Raw genomic sequence first — 11,248 nt, 5'->3', positions numbered from 1 at the left:
ATCTTGTTACTGTGCAGAGTGACTTCTCTGACTAGAGTCGCCTTACTTGTTGCGACTGTGCCGATGTTCGAAGCTGGAGTGCAAAGTTGTTGCTTGAATGGTGCTCGCTGGAGCGTGTGGTAGTGTAAAGTTATACCATTTAAAAGGGCTGAAGAGTGCTCAGTGCAGCGGGTGGGCGGAGGTGCAAAGTGACACTATGGCCATAAAAAGAACACCGCTACAAGTGCGCATTGTGCCAGGAAGGGCCCTCGGACGTGAACCAGTGGACAGTTATCGCTTCTCGGCCTTTTGGCTAAGATCAAGTGTAGTATCTGTTCTTATCAGTTTAATGTCTGATATGTCCTCTATGCGAGACTACATATTAAATGGATTTTTATCAATAGGAGTTGAAAAAGGAGCTTGCTCCGTTCACTCCAAGCATCGACCCGGTACTGCAGTGCCGCTGGGAACGGTGCGCTCTCCTCTGCTCTTGTGAAAAAGCAAACAGCGGTGCAGGATGGAAGTTTCAGGGAGCCTAAGATGAAACTTTCTTTTAATCTGCTGATAAAAGAGAGTGAATGCGAAGCAGACTTTAACACGGCTCTGGGAGCGAGCCGAGTGCGGGCTAACCGGGAGAATTGCTTGAAAGAAACGCGACACCGAATGAGCAGTCAGATCAAAGCCTCAATACGGTGTTCCCGTGTTGTTTGTGGCTGCCTTGTCTTTTGCACAGAGTAAAAGACAAGGCAGCCATCGAATAGGGCCCGATTGTTCCTACTTGGTCAGCCGAGGAGCAAGGGGGGGGAGCAAGCGTCTCAACCAAGCAAAGCTCACCATGGGGAAGGTGGCTATGCCAACTAGCCTGATGCCCTGCTCCCGCAGTGATGGATAATCATACACTGGTTTCTCTTCATAATGTACAAGTCTTTCGCCTTTTACTAAAGACTTCCGTGGAGAGCAGCACTAATGAATTGTTTCTATTTTTGGCAGGCTTTACCTTTGCGGGTGAAGCCCTTTCTGTCTGTGCAAAAGAAATCTTGTTACTGTGCAGAGTGACTTCTCTGAGTAGAGTCGCCTTACTTGTTGCGACTGTGCCGATGTTGCTTGAATGGTGCTCGCTGGAGCGTGCGGTAGTGTAAAGTTATACCATTTAAAAGGGTTGAAGAGTGCTCAGTGCAGCGGGTGGGCGGAGGTGCAAAGTGACACTATGGCCATAAAACGAACACCGCTACAAGTGCGCATTGTGCCAGGAAGGGCCCTCGGACGTGAACCAGTGGACAGTTATCGCTTCTCGGCCTTTTGGCTAAGATCAAGTGTAGTATCTGTACTTATCAGTTTAATATGTGATATGTCTATGCAAGGACTACATATTAAATGGATTTTTATCAATAGGAGTTGAAAAAGGAGCTTGCTCCGTTCACTCCAAGCATCGACCCGGTACTGCAGTGCCGCTGGGAACGGTGCGCTCTCCTCTGCTCTTGTGAAAAAGCAAACAGCGGTGCAGGATGGAAGTTTCTTTAATCTGCTGAGAAAAGAGAGTGAATGCGAAGCAGACTTTAACACGGCTCTGGGAGCGAGCCGAGTGCGGGCTAACCAGGAGAATTGCTTGAAAGAAACGCGACACCGAATGAGCGGTCAGAACAAAGCCTCAATACGGTGTTCCTGTGGTGTTTTTATAAAATGCGGTGTAAAAAAAGGTGTGAATGCCCCATAGAAAACTAAAAGGTGGAGCGGAAGTGTTCGGCTGCAAGAAGGTGTGAATGTCCGACTATATTTGGTGAAAAGCAGGTGAAGCAAGGTCTGAATGCCCAACCTTACATCATCAAAAGCGAGATCAGAGGTTTTTGGCTGCAAGAAGGCCATAGTTTGCCAAAAGCGGGTAAGGTGCGAATGATCGGCTAAATATCAACAAAAGTGGGGGCGGAGGTCTTCGGATGCAAGTGGGTGTGAATATCCCACCATACAAGTATGGTGGAGAGGAAGCTGTGAATGGCCGACCATAGTTTGCAAAAAGCGGGTGAGAAAAGGTGCGAATGTCCAACCATACATGATCAAAACAGGGAGCGAATGGAAAGCTATAGGCCGATCACGTTGCTCTGTGTGGACTACAAAATTGTGGCTCGAGTCCTAGTTGGTCGTCTTCGGAAGGCTCTACCTCATGTAATCCATGAGGATCAGACGTGTGGGGTGGAGGGAAGGCTAATACAGTGGAATCTGGGATTGGTGAGGGACTGTATTCATTGGGTGGAGGAGCGGGGGATCAATATGAGTTTGGTGGGGTTAGATATGGAGAAAGCGTTTGACAGGGTGAACCACAGGTTTCTTTTTGCAGTTTTGGAGAGGATGGGATTTGGGCCCCGTTTTATAGAGTGGTTGGAGATCATGTACAAGGGGGTGGGGAGCAGAGTTATGGTGAACGGGCACTTGGGTACAGTGGTGGCACAGAGAACTGGGGTGAGGCAGGGATGCCCACTCTCCCCGCTGCTCTTTGTGGCTTACATGGAGCCGCTGGGTTCGGTGGTGCGGGGGGACCCGGGTGTGGTGGGTCTGCACCTTCCTGGAGCAGGTCCGGACAAGTTGACAGTGATGCAGTATGCGGATGACATGACCTTTTTTTTGACAACAGAGAGGTCGGTCACACGGCTGTTGGAAGTGGTGGAGAGTTTTTCAATAGTGTCGGGGGCCAAGGTGAACTTAGGGAAGTCCACCATTAAGTTTTTTGGACCATGGGCTGGTAGGGTGGGAGGCCTAGCTGGTCTGCCCCAGTGCCAGGGCCCAGTGAGAGTCCTGGGGGTAGAGTTTCAGGGAGAAGGGAGTGCAGAATTAAATTGGGGAAGGCGTCTGGCTGCAGCCCGTTCGCGGATGGGGCTGTGGAAATCCCGGCAACTTTCCTTAAGTGGTAGAGTGCTGGTTTTGAAGGCTGATATTTTGCCATTTTTGGTATACCTAGCGTATGTTTTTCCTTTACCTCCTCAATATAGGAGAAGTTTCATGAGAGATGTTTTTTCCTTTGTATGGGGGGGGTATGAATATGTGAGAAGGGAGTGGATGTACCAGGAAGTTCGGATGGGAGGGAGGGGTGTGCCGGACATCCCACTTAAGTTGGATGTGGTTTTCTTTTCCTTTTTGTGCAGGTCTGTGCAACAGACAAGTGGCCATCATTTTCAGGCACTTTTGCTGTTTTGGTTGTCATTCCCCTTCAGGAGATTGGTGTCCTGGGACAATAGAAGGCCAAAGGGGGATGTCTTACCCCCGTATTATAGGCAGGTGGTATGCTGGGGGAAAAAGCACCCAGAGTGTCAGGAGGGGGACCTGTGCTTCAGTCACCGGCGCCTGTACAGGGCTCTGGTGGAAAAAAGGGGGCTGGTGGGGGTGTATGGGGTGGGGCAACAAGGGTGGGTTTTCACACAGCAGAAAGGTCTCACAAACAGGGCGAGGGATATAAATTGGCTCGCCTTACACAGGAGGTTGCCAGTCAGGGAAGTTTTAAATAGACACGGGTTGACACGGGGGAGTTTGTGCCCAAGGGAGGGGTGTGGGGCTGATGAGACAATTGAGCATGTGTTTTGGGAATGTGGGTTTGCAACAAAAGTGTGGGTTGAGTTGGTTCTTTTTTTTCCAAGATTGGGGTCTTTAAAGTATGACATGATAATGCTGGGCTTGGGTTTAAGGGGGAAAGGTAGGGAGGGTTTTCTGTTATGGTTGGTTCTGTCTATGGGAAAGGTGGCGCTGTGGGATGCAAGGACGGCGTTGATTAAAAACAATGTGGACTGGCAGGTGGGAAGGGTGGTGGCAAGGGTGAGGGCAGAGATTGGATGCATGAGAAGAATGGAGGAGGAAAAGTACGGGTATCACGCTGCAAGAGAGCGATGGAAGACTTTATTTTCATGAGCGGGTAGTGTTTCTTTGTGGTTGTTTCTTATGTTTGTATGGTTTTTGTGTCGGACATGTAAAGCATTACTTTGACTGTTTTGTCATGTTGTTCTAAATGTTTCTTGGAAGTTTTGTAATAAAAAAAAAAAAAAAAAAAAAAAAAAAAAAAAAAAAAATCTGTACTTATCAGTTTAATATGTGATATGTCTATGCAAGGACTACATATTAAATGGATTTTTATCAATAGGAGTTGAAAAAGGAGCTTGCTCCGTTCACTCCAAGCATCGACCCGGTACTGCAGTGCCGCTGGGAACGGTGCGCTCTCCTCTGCTCTTGTGAAAAAGCAAACAGCGGTGCAGGATGGAAGTTTCTTTAATCTGCTGAGAAAAGAGAGTGAATGCGAAGCAGACTTTAACACGGCTCTGGGAGCGAGCCGAGTGCGGGCTAACCAGGAGAAGTGGTTTAGAATTTCCAACCATTATCTATAAAATGCGGTGAAAAAAAAGGTGTGATAGAACACTAAAAGGTGGAGCGGAAGTGTTCGGCTGCAAGAAGGTGTGAATGTCCGACTATATTTAGTGAAAAGCAGGTGAAGCAAGGTCTGCATGCCCAACCTTACATCATGAAAAGCGAGATCAGAGGTGTTTGGCTGAGAGAAGGCCACAGTTTGCGATGCAATAATTAAAGGCCTCATGCCAGATGTCGCCACTGAAGTAAAGAACATTTACGTGGGATGGTATGAGGGTCCTCGTTTGGCTGACGTTCGCCGATATGCTCGCCATGCTCAGAACCAAGTTGAGACGCGTAAGACAACCAAAAGGGACAAGTGTGAAAAGGAGCTGCATTTGGCAGCCATGACCATGTATTACGCAGTTGGTGTAAACAGAGCACGAGGCCGAAGTCGAAGACGTGGACGTGTGAGAGAGGAGGTCGAAATGGGCCACGCCAGAGCTATGATCCGAATATTTGTTTTTACTGTGGCCAGACTGGACACTGGAAGAAGGACTGTCCACAGCTGAAAAGTGATGAAATTTGGCCAAAGGCTGACTGAGGGTGGGAGGCAGGTTCTGGACGTCACGCGGCAGCGGAGCCTCCACTAATGGGTGATAGCACAAACACACTCACACATTTTTCCTGCTCTGTGTAGTGAAGAAACGCTTGCCGACTGTGATTCACGTAGTAAAGTTTTGCATGCTATTTCCGTCCTAGAGCAAAGATATTTCTCTCAGAATATAGGAACTTATGTTCATCAGTAGTGACGTCAGGGGAGTTTGATTGTCCTCCAAAGTTAAGTGGAAACCACGTTTACTCTATGTCTGCATCAGGCCAGGTTGTGAAGGAGAAAATGACATCGCCCATTGCGTGTGTCACTCCCGATGGGCTCTCCTTCAAACACTCATTTTTGTTATCAGAGTTGTGTCCCATTAACCTAATGGGCTGTGATCTCATGTGTAAATTAGGCATTATTTTAACTTCTACACCAGAGGGTATTAACGTTATGTTACAGCCTGACAAAGTTTTCACAGCAGTGCAGTTTGATTCATCTGCACTTACATATGCTTATGAGTGGAAACTTCCCAGCTCTCCTTTTTCACAACAACTAGTGGAAGAAGCAAAAGCGTTAGTTTCACCCCTTTCTGATTTCATGCAACCTGCTGATTTGCACTGCACATCACACATTTCTTTGGGGCCTGACAATGACTATGAGAAGAAGTGAAAAAATATGTGCGCCTACTTTATTGGCTGTGTCGCTCACTCCAGAGCAATTCGATTTTTTTAATGTTTGTGGTACTCGCCCTCACATTTCCTTGGCCAAACCTACACACTGGCATTGACAAGGTGTGGGAGAGTTTGTTGCTACATGTCAGAAAGAAACGGATTGGACCGTTTCACCTGCTGATCCAAATTTGATGTTTTCTGAACGATTGTCAGCATACAAAAAAATATTTTTGAGTACAATGCATTGTCAAAGAACTGTGGAATTAATTCCTACCACAGAATCACATTTTGAAGCATGTTTTTAATCTGAAACAGATTTGTCTTCGATACCCATGTTGGCTGAAGTGCCCAATGATCTTTGGGCTAAGAGCAAATATGATGTGGGGTTGATAAAAGGCTGTGAACCAGTAATTGTCACCCCTAAATCAGACTTTTGTCCATGTAAAAAACAATACCCTTTTAAGCCTGAAGCAATTAAAGGGATTAAACCTGTTTTTCAATCTTTTCAGAAAACAGGCGTTATTGTTCCTTTTGAAAATTCACCTGTGCTTACTCCATTGTTTCCTGTTAAAAAGATTAAAGATGCTGGCCAGCCAGATGAATGGCGTTTTGTACAGGACCTCCAAGCGGTGAATGCTGCAGTTCAGCCACATGCTCCTACTGTGCCCAACCCACACACTATTTTGTCTCAAATTACATCAGATGCACAGTTTTTCTCAGTGGTTGACTTGTCGCCAGTGCACCCTGATAGCCCATTTTGGTTTGCTTTTTAGTTTGAAGGGAGATCTTGGACTTTTACCCGGTTATGCCAGGGGTACTGTGAAAGTCCCACTATTTACAATGCTGCCCTCAAAGCTAGTCTGGATTAACTTCAATCAACCACAGGCTCCGCTCTTTTGCAGTATGTGGATGACATCCTTTTATGTAGTCCATCTAAACAACAGTGTGAAAAAGACAGTGAATCTGTTGAAACATCTTCCTTCTTATGGCCATAAAGCCAGCCTTTCTAATTTACAGTTTGTACAGGACGAAGTCACCTTTTTGGGTCATGTGATTTCTAAGGATGGGCGCTCACTTTCTCCTAAACGTGTTGCTGCAGTTCAGATCATTCCTAAACCGGTTACTAAAAAACAGCTTATGTCATTCTTAGGTATAACATCTTACTGCAGGAACTTTATTCCTAACTACTCTTTTCTCGAAGCTCTCTTAGGTGCTCTTATCCATGGTAAAGGCCTCCAGTCAGCTGATCGTGTTCCATGGACTCCTGAGGCTGAATCAGCCTTTAGTCAGCTTAAGCTGGCTCTTCAAACAGCACCAACACTTGGCATTCCAGATCCTCATAAACCTTTCATACAGGCAGTTGATGAGAAGCATGGTTGTATGACATCTGTTCTTATGCAGGAACATGGGGCAGGCAAAGGCCAGTGGCTCATTTCTCAGCAAAACTGGACTCTGTGGCTGCAGGCCTGCCTGGTTGTCTTCGTGCTGTTGCAGCTGCAGAGAAAGCTGTCCTGGCCTCCCAAGATATTGTGGGCTACGCTAATTTGACTGTTTTGGTTCCTCATGCTGTTGCCATTATTCTTCTCGAGCAGAAAACTTCACATCTTTCAACTGCTCGTTGGCTCAGATACACCTCTGTGATATGCCAAATGTCACTGTTAAACGTTGTACTGTTCTGAATCCTGCTACTTTGCTTCCAACTCCTGAGGATGGGGAGCCTCATGACTGTGAAGCTGTTTTGGAACAAGTTTGTACACCCCGACCTGATCTTTTAGAGACTCCTCTTCCAAACTCTGACATGATTCTTTTTGTAGATGGATCAGCTTTGCGTGATCCAGCCACAGGTACTAACTGTGTTTGGTTTGCAGTATGTTCTTCACATGACACTTTGTTGTCTGGTTCTCTTCCTAAACATTTCTCTGCTCAAACTACTGAGCTTATTGCACTTACTGAAGCTTGTAAGTTGGCAGCTGGTAAGTCACTATTTACACAGATTCCAGATATGCTTTTGGTGTTGTTCATGACTTTGGTGCGCTGTGGAAACACAGGCATTTCCTTAAATCAGATGGTAAAACTATTCTGAACTCCAAGCAGGTTTCTGATCTTCTTGATGCGATCCTTTTGCCTACAGCAATCTCGGTCTGTAAGTGTGCGGCTCACACTAACTCAGACGATCCTGTTGCTTGTGGCAATGCCAGAGCTGATGCTGCAGCTAAGCAAGCAGCTAAATCTTTTCCTGTTTTCGCTTCCCTCTCTTTGCAGGCAGAAGACTCCCTCACAGATCTCCATGCTTTGCAAACTTTTGCCTCTGCAGATGAAATTTGGTCACACTTAGCATACTGACTGTCAGTGTAAACGTTAACAACCTTTTTGTTATTTAATTTACAAGCTTCAGTTAAAGCTACCAATTCGACCGCTTGAACAGAGTAATTTTTTGGTAGTGGTTGTTTTAAGAAAACTTCAGTTTTTGTTACTACTGTAAATCCTGTAGCATTTGTGCCATCAGGGTTTTTTGCTTGACCTGTTGAATAAATATAGTTATTTCTGCATTTTCATAACGTATATCAGTTAAGTCTGGCCTGGGTAAAACACTGATGGTTATTTCTGACATGCAATCATGAGGCTTTCCATCTGTGGGGTAGGTAGCAGTGTGGATGGATTAAGTGTAGCACATCTCTCGACAACAAGGTGTGGCTGTGAAAGAAGAACTGTTATGTAGGAGAGATGTCTGGTAAAGATATTTTGTTAAGTAACCATATCACAGCCACTGCATGAGGTACCTTAAGTGTTAATGGGTGAAATAACACCATTATTGTTGATGCCTGCACTGCCAATGGCTTCTGGCCATTGATTCAAAAGTACGATCTCGTCCCTTTTTCCCCCTTTCAGTGGACACTGGCCCCTAATTACCGCAATTCAGCAGGGGGTCTTTCATTAGGAGTACTGGACTCCCCCGTGCACGGTTTCAGCTCCGACCCTGGACAGCGGAAAAAACGTTGAGATCTGGTTTGAGGACCCAATTGTTGAGAAAAGTCTCTCAATGAGACTCAGAGTTGCTGGAGTCAGTTAATGCAAAGGTTTAATCTTGCAGCAAGTTCAAGAATGTGTGTGTGTATGGGTGTATGTGTGCGAACGTGTGTGAGTTTGTGAGAGTTTAAAGAACCTGTTATCCACAGGCAGGTCTTAACTAGTATGGCACGGGTCCAGCCTGTCTCATCTTTTTTGGAAGGTCCAGCGCTCGGCCGTAACCCTTCTGTCTGTTTGGACTCTCACATACATTCGGTTAATCATAGAAAAACGAGAACAAAACTTTTTAGCCCCTTAAATTCATAAAACAGACATGGTGCAGTTATTTCCATTCTAGAAAATAAGAGTAATCACCACCATTTCTATAAATTCTGGATATTCTAACAATCTGAATCTTTTTTAAATGTTCGATGAAGCCCTTTGCTGTTCTGTTTAGAGACTCAGCTGATCATAAACCAAGTTTTGCTCTTGAACCAAGCTTCTAAACTCTTCACCTTTTTCATTTCTCAGTTAGTATTCACTTTAAAACTGATTAAAAGAAAAATTAAATGAATGCCTATCAACAAATGTGGGATCTAAACTCTAGTGCTTCCTCTAAAATAATTTCCTTTCTCAATTCAGAAATGTGTGTGTTTAAGTCACAACTCCCGTGACACCAAAACGGCTTTCTTTTCTCTCTTTTCTCTACACTCTGCACTGTGAGCACACACACCAAATCAGAAAGGCTTTTTTCTCTCTTTTCTACATTATGGACTGTGGGGACACAAAACCGCTCTCTCTTTTTTTTTTTTTGATTGTGTGCCAGGGCGTTGTCTCACGTATTTGATTATGCTTAAGATACGAATGGGTTTATCAGTCACATCAGAATCCATACATACTGATCCTCCCATAATAAAATGGTCGGATCTTATCAAACACACTTTGTTTCTTGTGACAAGTCAGCGAAACAGCGTATACACGTCAAGACACTGAATCAAGTTTGCCACAAGAACTCATAAGTTTGGCAGTATTGCTCTGCCGTCAGCAATCATACACCCATTTTATTTTCATGAGACATGTGCAGGCACCTGTTCATCTACTGTTCTATCACTATGAATTAGTTTATCTATTATCAATAAGGATACTTCTACAACTACTATCAAAGATGTCCGGACTTCTTATGTTGTCAGTTGCTATATATGAATAAGTGGGTTGCTACTGAAAAGCATTAAGCATGTCACACAGCCCAAACATATAACATTTCAGGACACACCACACAGTTAACAACCACAGTGAAGCGTGTCAAAGCCCAAACATGTAACATTCAACAGGACACTTACACAACATATTCAAATCAAACAGTCAGACAACATACAAGAACATATACCCCAGCCGGCATTGCTCCCTGCCTATTTTCCTACAACTCACTATGTGTGCGCACACCTTTATTCACAAACTCTTCAACTTATACTCTTTTACCGAAGCTGCTACAGCTCGATTGGCCAAATACCCTTAGATCCTATTTCGGTGAATTTGACATCTGCCTTGCATTTAACAGATTAGCGGTTTAGCAGTTTTAATTTAGTTTGAGTGAAGGAATTCATTTTATAGCAAAATCCAAAATCGTGAAGAAGAAAGAAGAAAGTAAGCTTATTCTCGGATTCCTGAAACTTTAGATTTGCTCTTTCTTTTACTGCAAAGTACAATGTTGAGCAGCACTAATGAGTTGTTTCTATTTTTGGCAGGCTTTACCTTTGTGGATGAAGCCCTTTCTGTCTGTGCAAAAGAAATCTTGTTACTGTGCAGAGTGACTTCTCTGAGTAGAGTCGCCTTACTTGTTGCGACTGTGCCGATGTTCAAAGCTGGAGTGCAAAGTTGTTGCTTGAATGGTGCTCGCTGGAGCATGCGGTAGTGTAAAGTTATACCATTTAAAAGGGTTGAAGAGTGCTCAGTGCAGCGGGTGGGTGGAGGTGCAAAGTGACACTATGGCCATAAAAAGAACACCGCTACAAGTGCGCATTGTGCCAGGAAGGGCCCTCGGACGTGAACCAGTGGACAGATATCGCTTCTCGGCCTTTTGGCTAAGATCAAGTGTAGTATGTGATATGTCTATGCAAGGACTACATATTAAATGGATTTTTATCAATAGGATTTGAAAAAGGAGCTTGCTCCGTTCACTCCAAGCATCGACCCGGTACTGCAGTGCCGCTGGGAACGGTGCGCTCTCCTCTGCTCTTGTGAAAAAGCAAACAGTGGTGCAGGATGGAAGTTTCTTTTAGTCTGCTGAGAAAAGAGAGTGAATGCGAAGTAGACTTTAACACGGCTCTGGGAGCGAGCCGAGTGCGGGCTAACCAGGAGAATTGCTTGAAAGAAACGCGAACCGAATGAGCGGTCAGAACAAAGCCTCAATACGGTGTTCCTGTGGTGTTTTTATAAAATGCGTTGAAAAAAAAGGTGTGAATGCCCCAGAGAAAACTAAAAGGTGGAGCGGAAGTGTTCGGCTGCAAGAAGGTGTGAATGTCCGACTATATTTGGTGAAAAGCAGGTGAAGCAAGGTCTGAATGCCCAACCTTACATCATCAAAAGCGAGATCAGAGGTTTTTGGCTGCAAGAAGGCGATAGTTTGCCAAAAGCGGGTAAGGTGCGAATGACCGACTAAATATCAACAAAA

The 11,248-nt window shown here is 44.9% G+C and overlaps 3 non-coding genes and 2 pseudogenes across 3 annotated transcripts; all 5 read left to right on the top strand.

Annotated features, from left to right (window-relative positions):
* Window positions 1-272: 272 nt before the first annotated feature.
* LOC140314904 (U2 spliceosomal RNA) lies at window positions 273-462 on the top strand. Its single transcript, XR_011917231.1, has one exon. It is a non-coding gene; the product is annotated as a U2 spliceosomal RNA (small nuclear RNA).
* A 411-nt stretch (window positions 463-873) lies between these two features.
* Window positions 874-987, top strand: LOC140314869 (U5 spliceosomal RNA). The gene has a single exon (XR_011917198.1). It is a non-coding gene; the product is annotated as a U5 spliceosomal RNA (small nuclear RNA).
* A 275-nt stretch (window positions 988-1,262) lies between these two features.
* On the top strand, window positions 1,263-1,450 carry LOC140314921 (U2 spliceosomal RNA). Its single transcript, XR_011917246.1, has one exon. It is a non-coding gene; the product is annotated as a U2 spliceosomal RNA (small nuclear RNA).
* A 2,517-nt stretch (window positions 1,451-3,967) lies between these two features.
* On the top strand, window positions 3,968-4,178 carry LOC140314839 (U2 spliceosomal RNA; annotated as a pseudogene).
* Window positions 4,179-10,638: 6,460 nt separating this feature from the next.
* On the top strand, window positions 10,639-10,805 carry LOC140314820 (U2 spliceosomal RNA; annotated as a pseudogene).
* The last annotated feature ends 443 nt before the right edge of the window (window positions 10,806-11,248 follow it).

The sequence above is a fragment of the Leuresthes tenuis genome, unplaced genomic scaffold, assembly GCF_036924035.1.
Source record: "Leuresthes tenuis unplaced genomic scaffold, fLeuTen1.0.hap1 SCAF_9, whole genome shotgun sequence".
NCBI lineage: Eukaryota > Metazoa > Chordata > Actinopteri > Atheriniformes > Atherinopsidae > Leuresthes > Leuresthes tenuis.
This window is presented reverse-complemented; position numbering and strand designations above follow the sequence as displayed.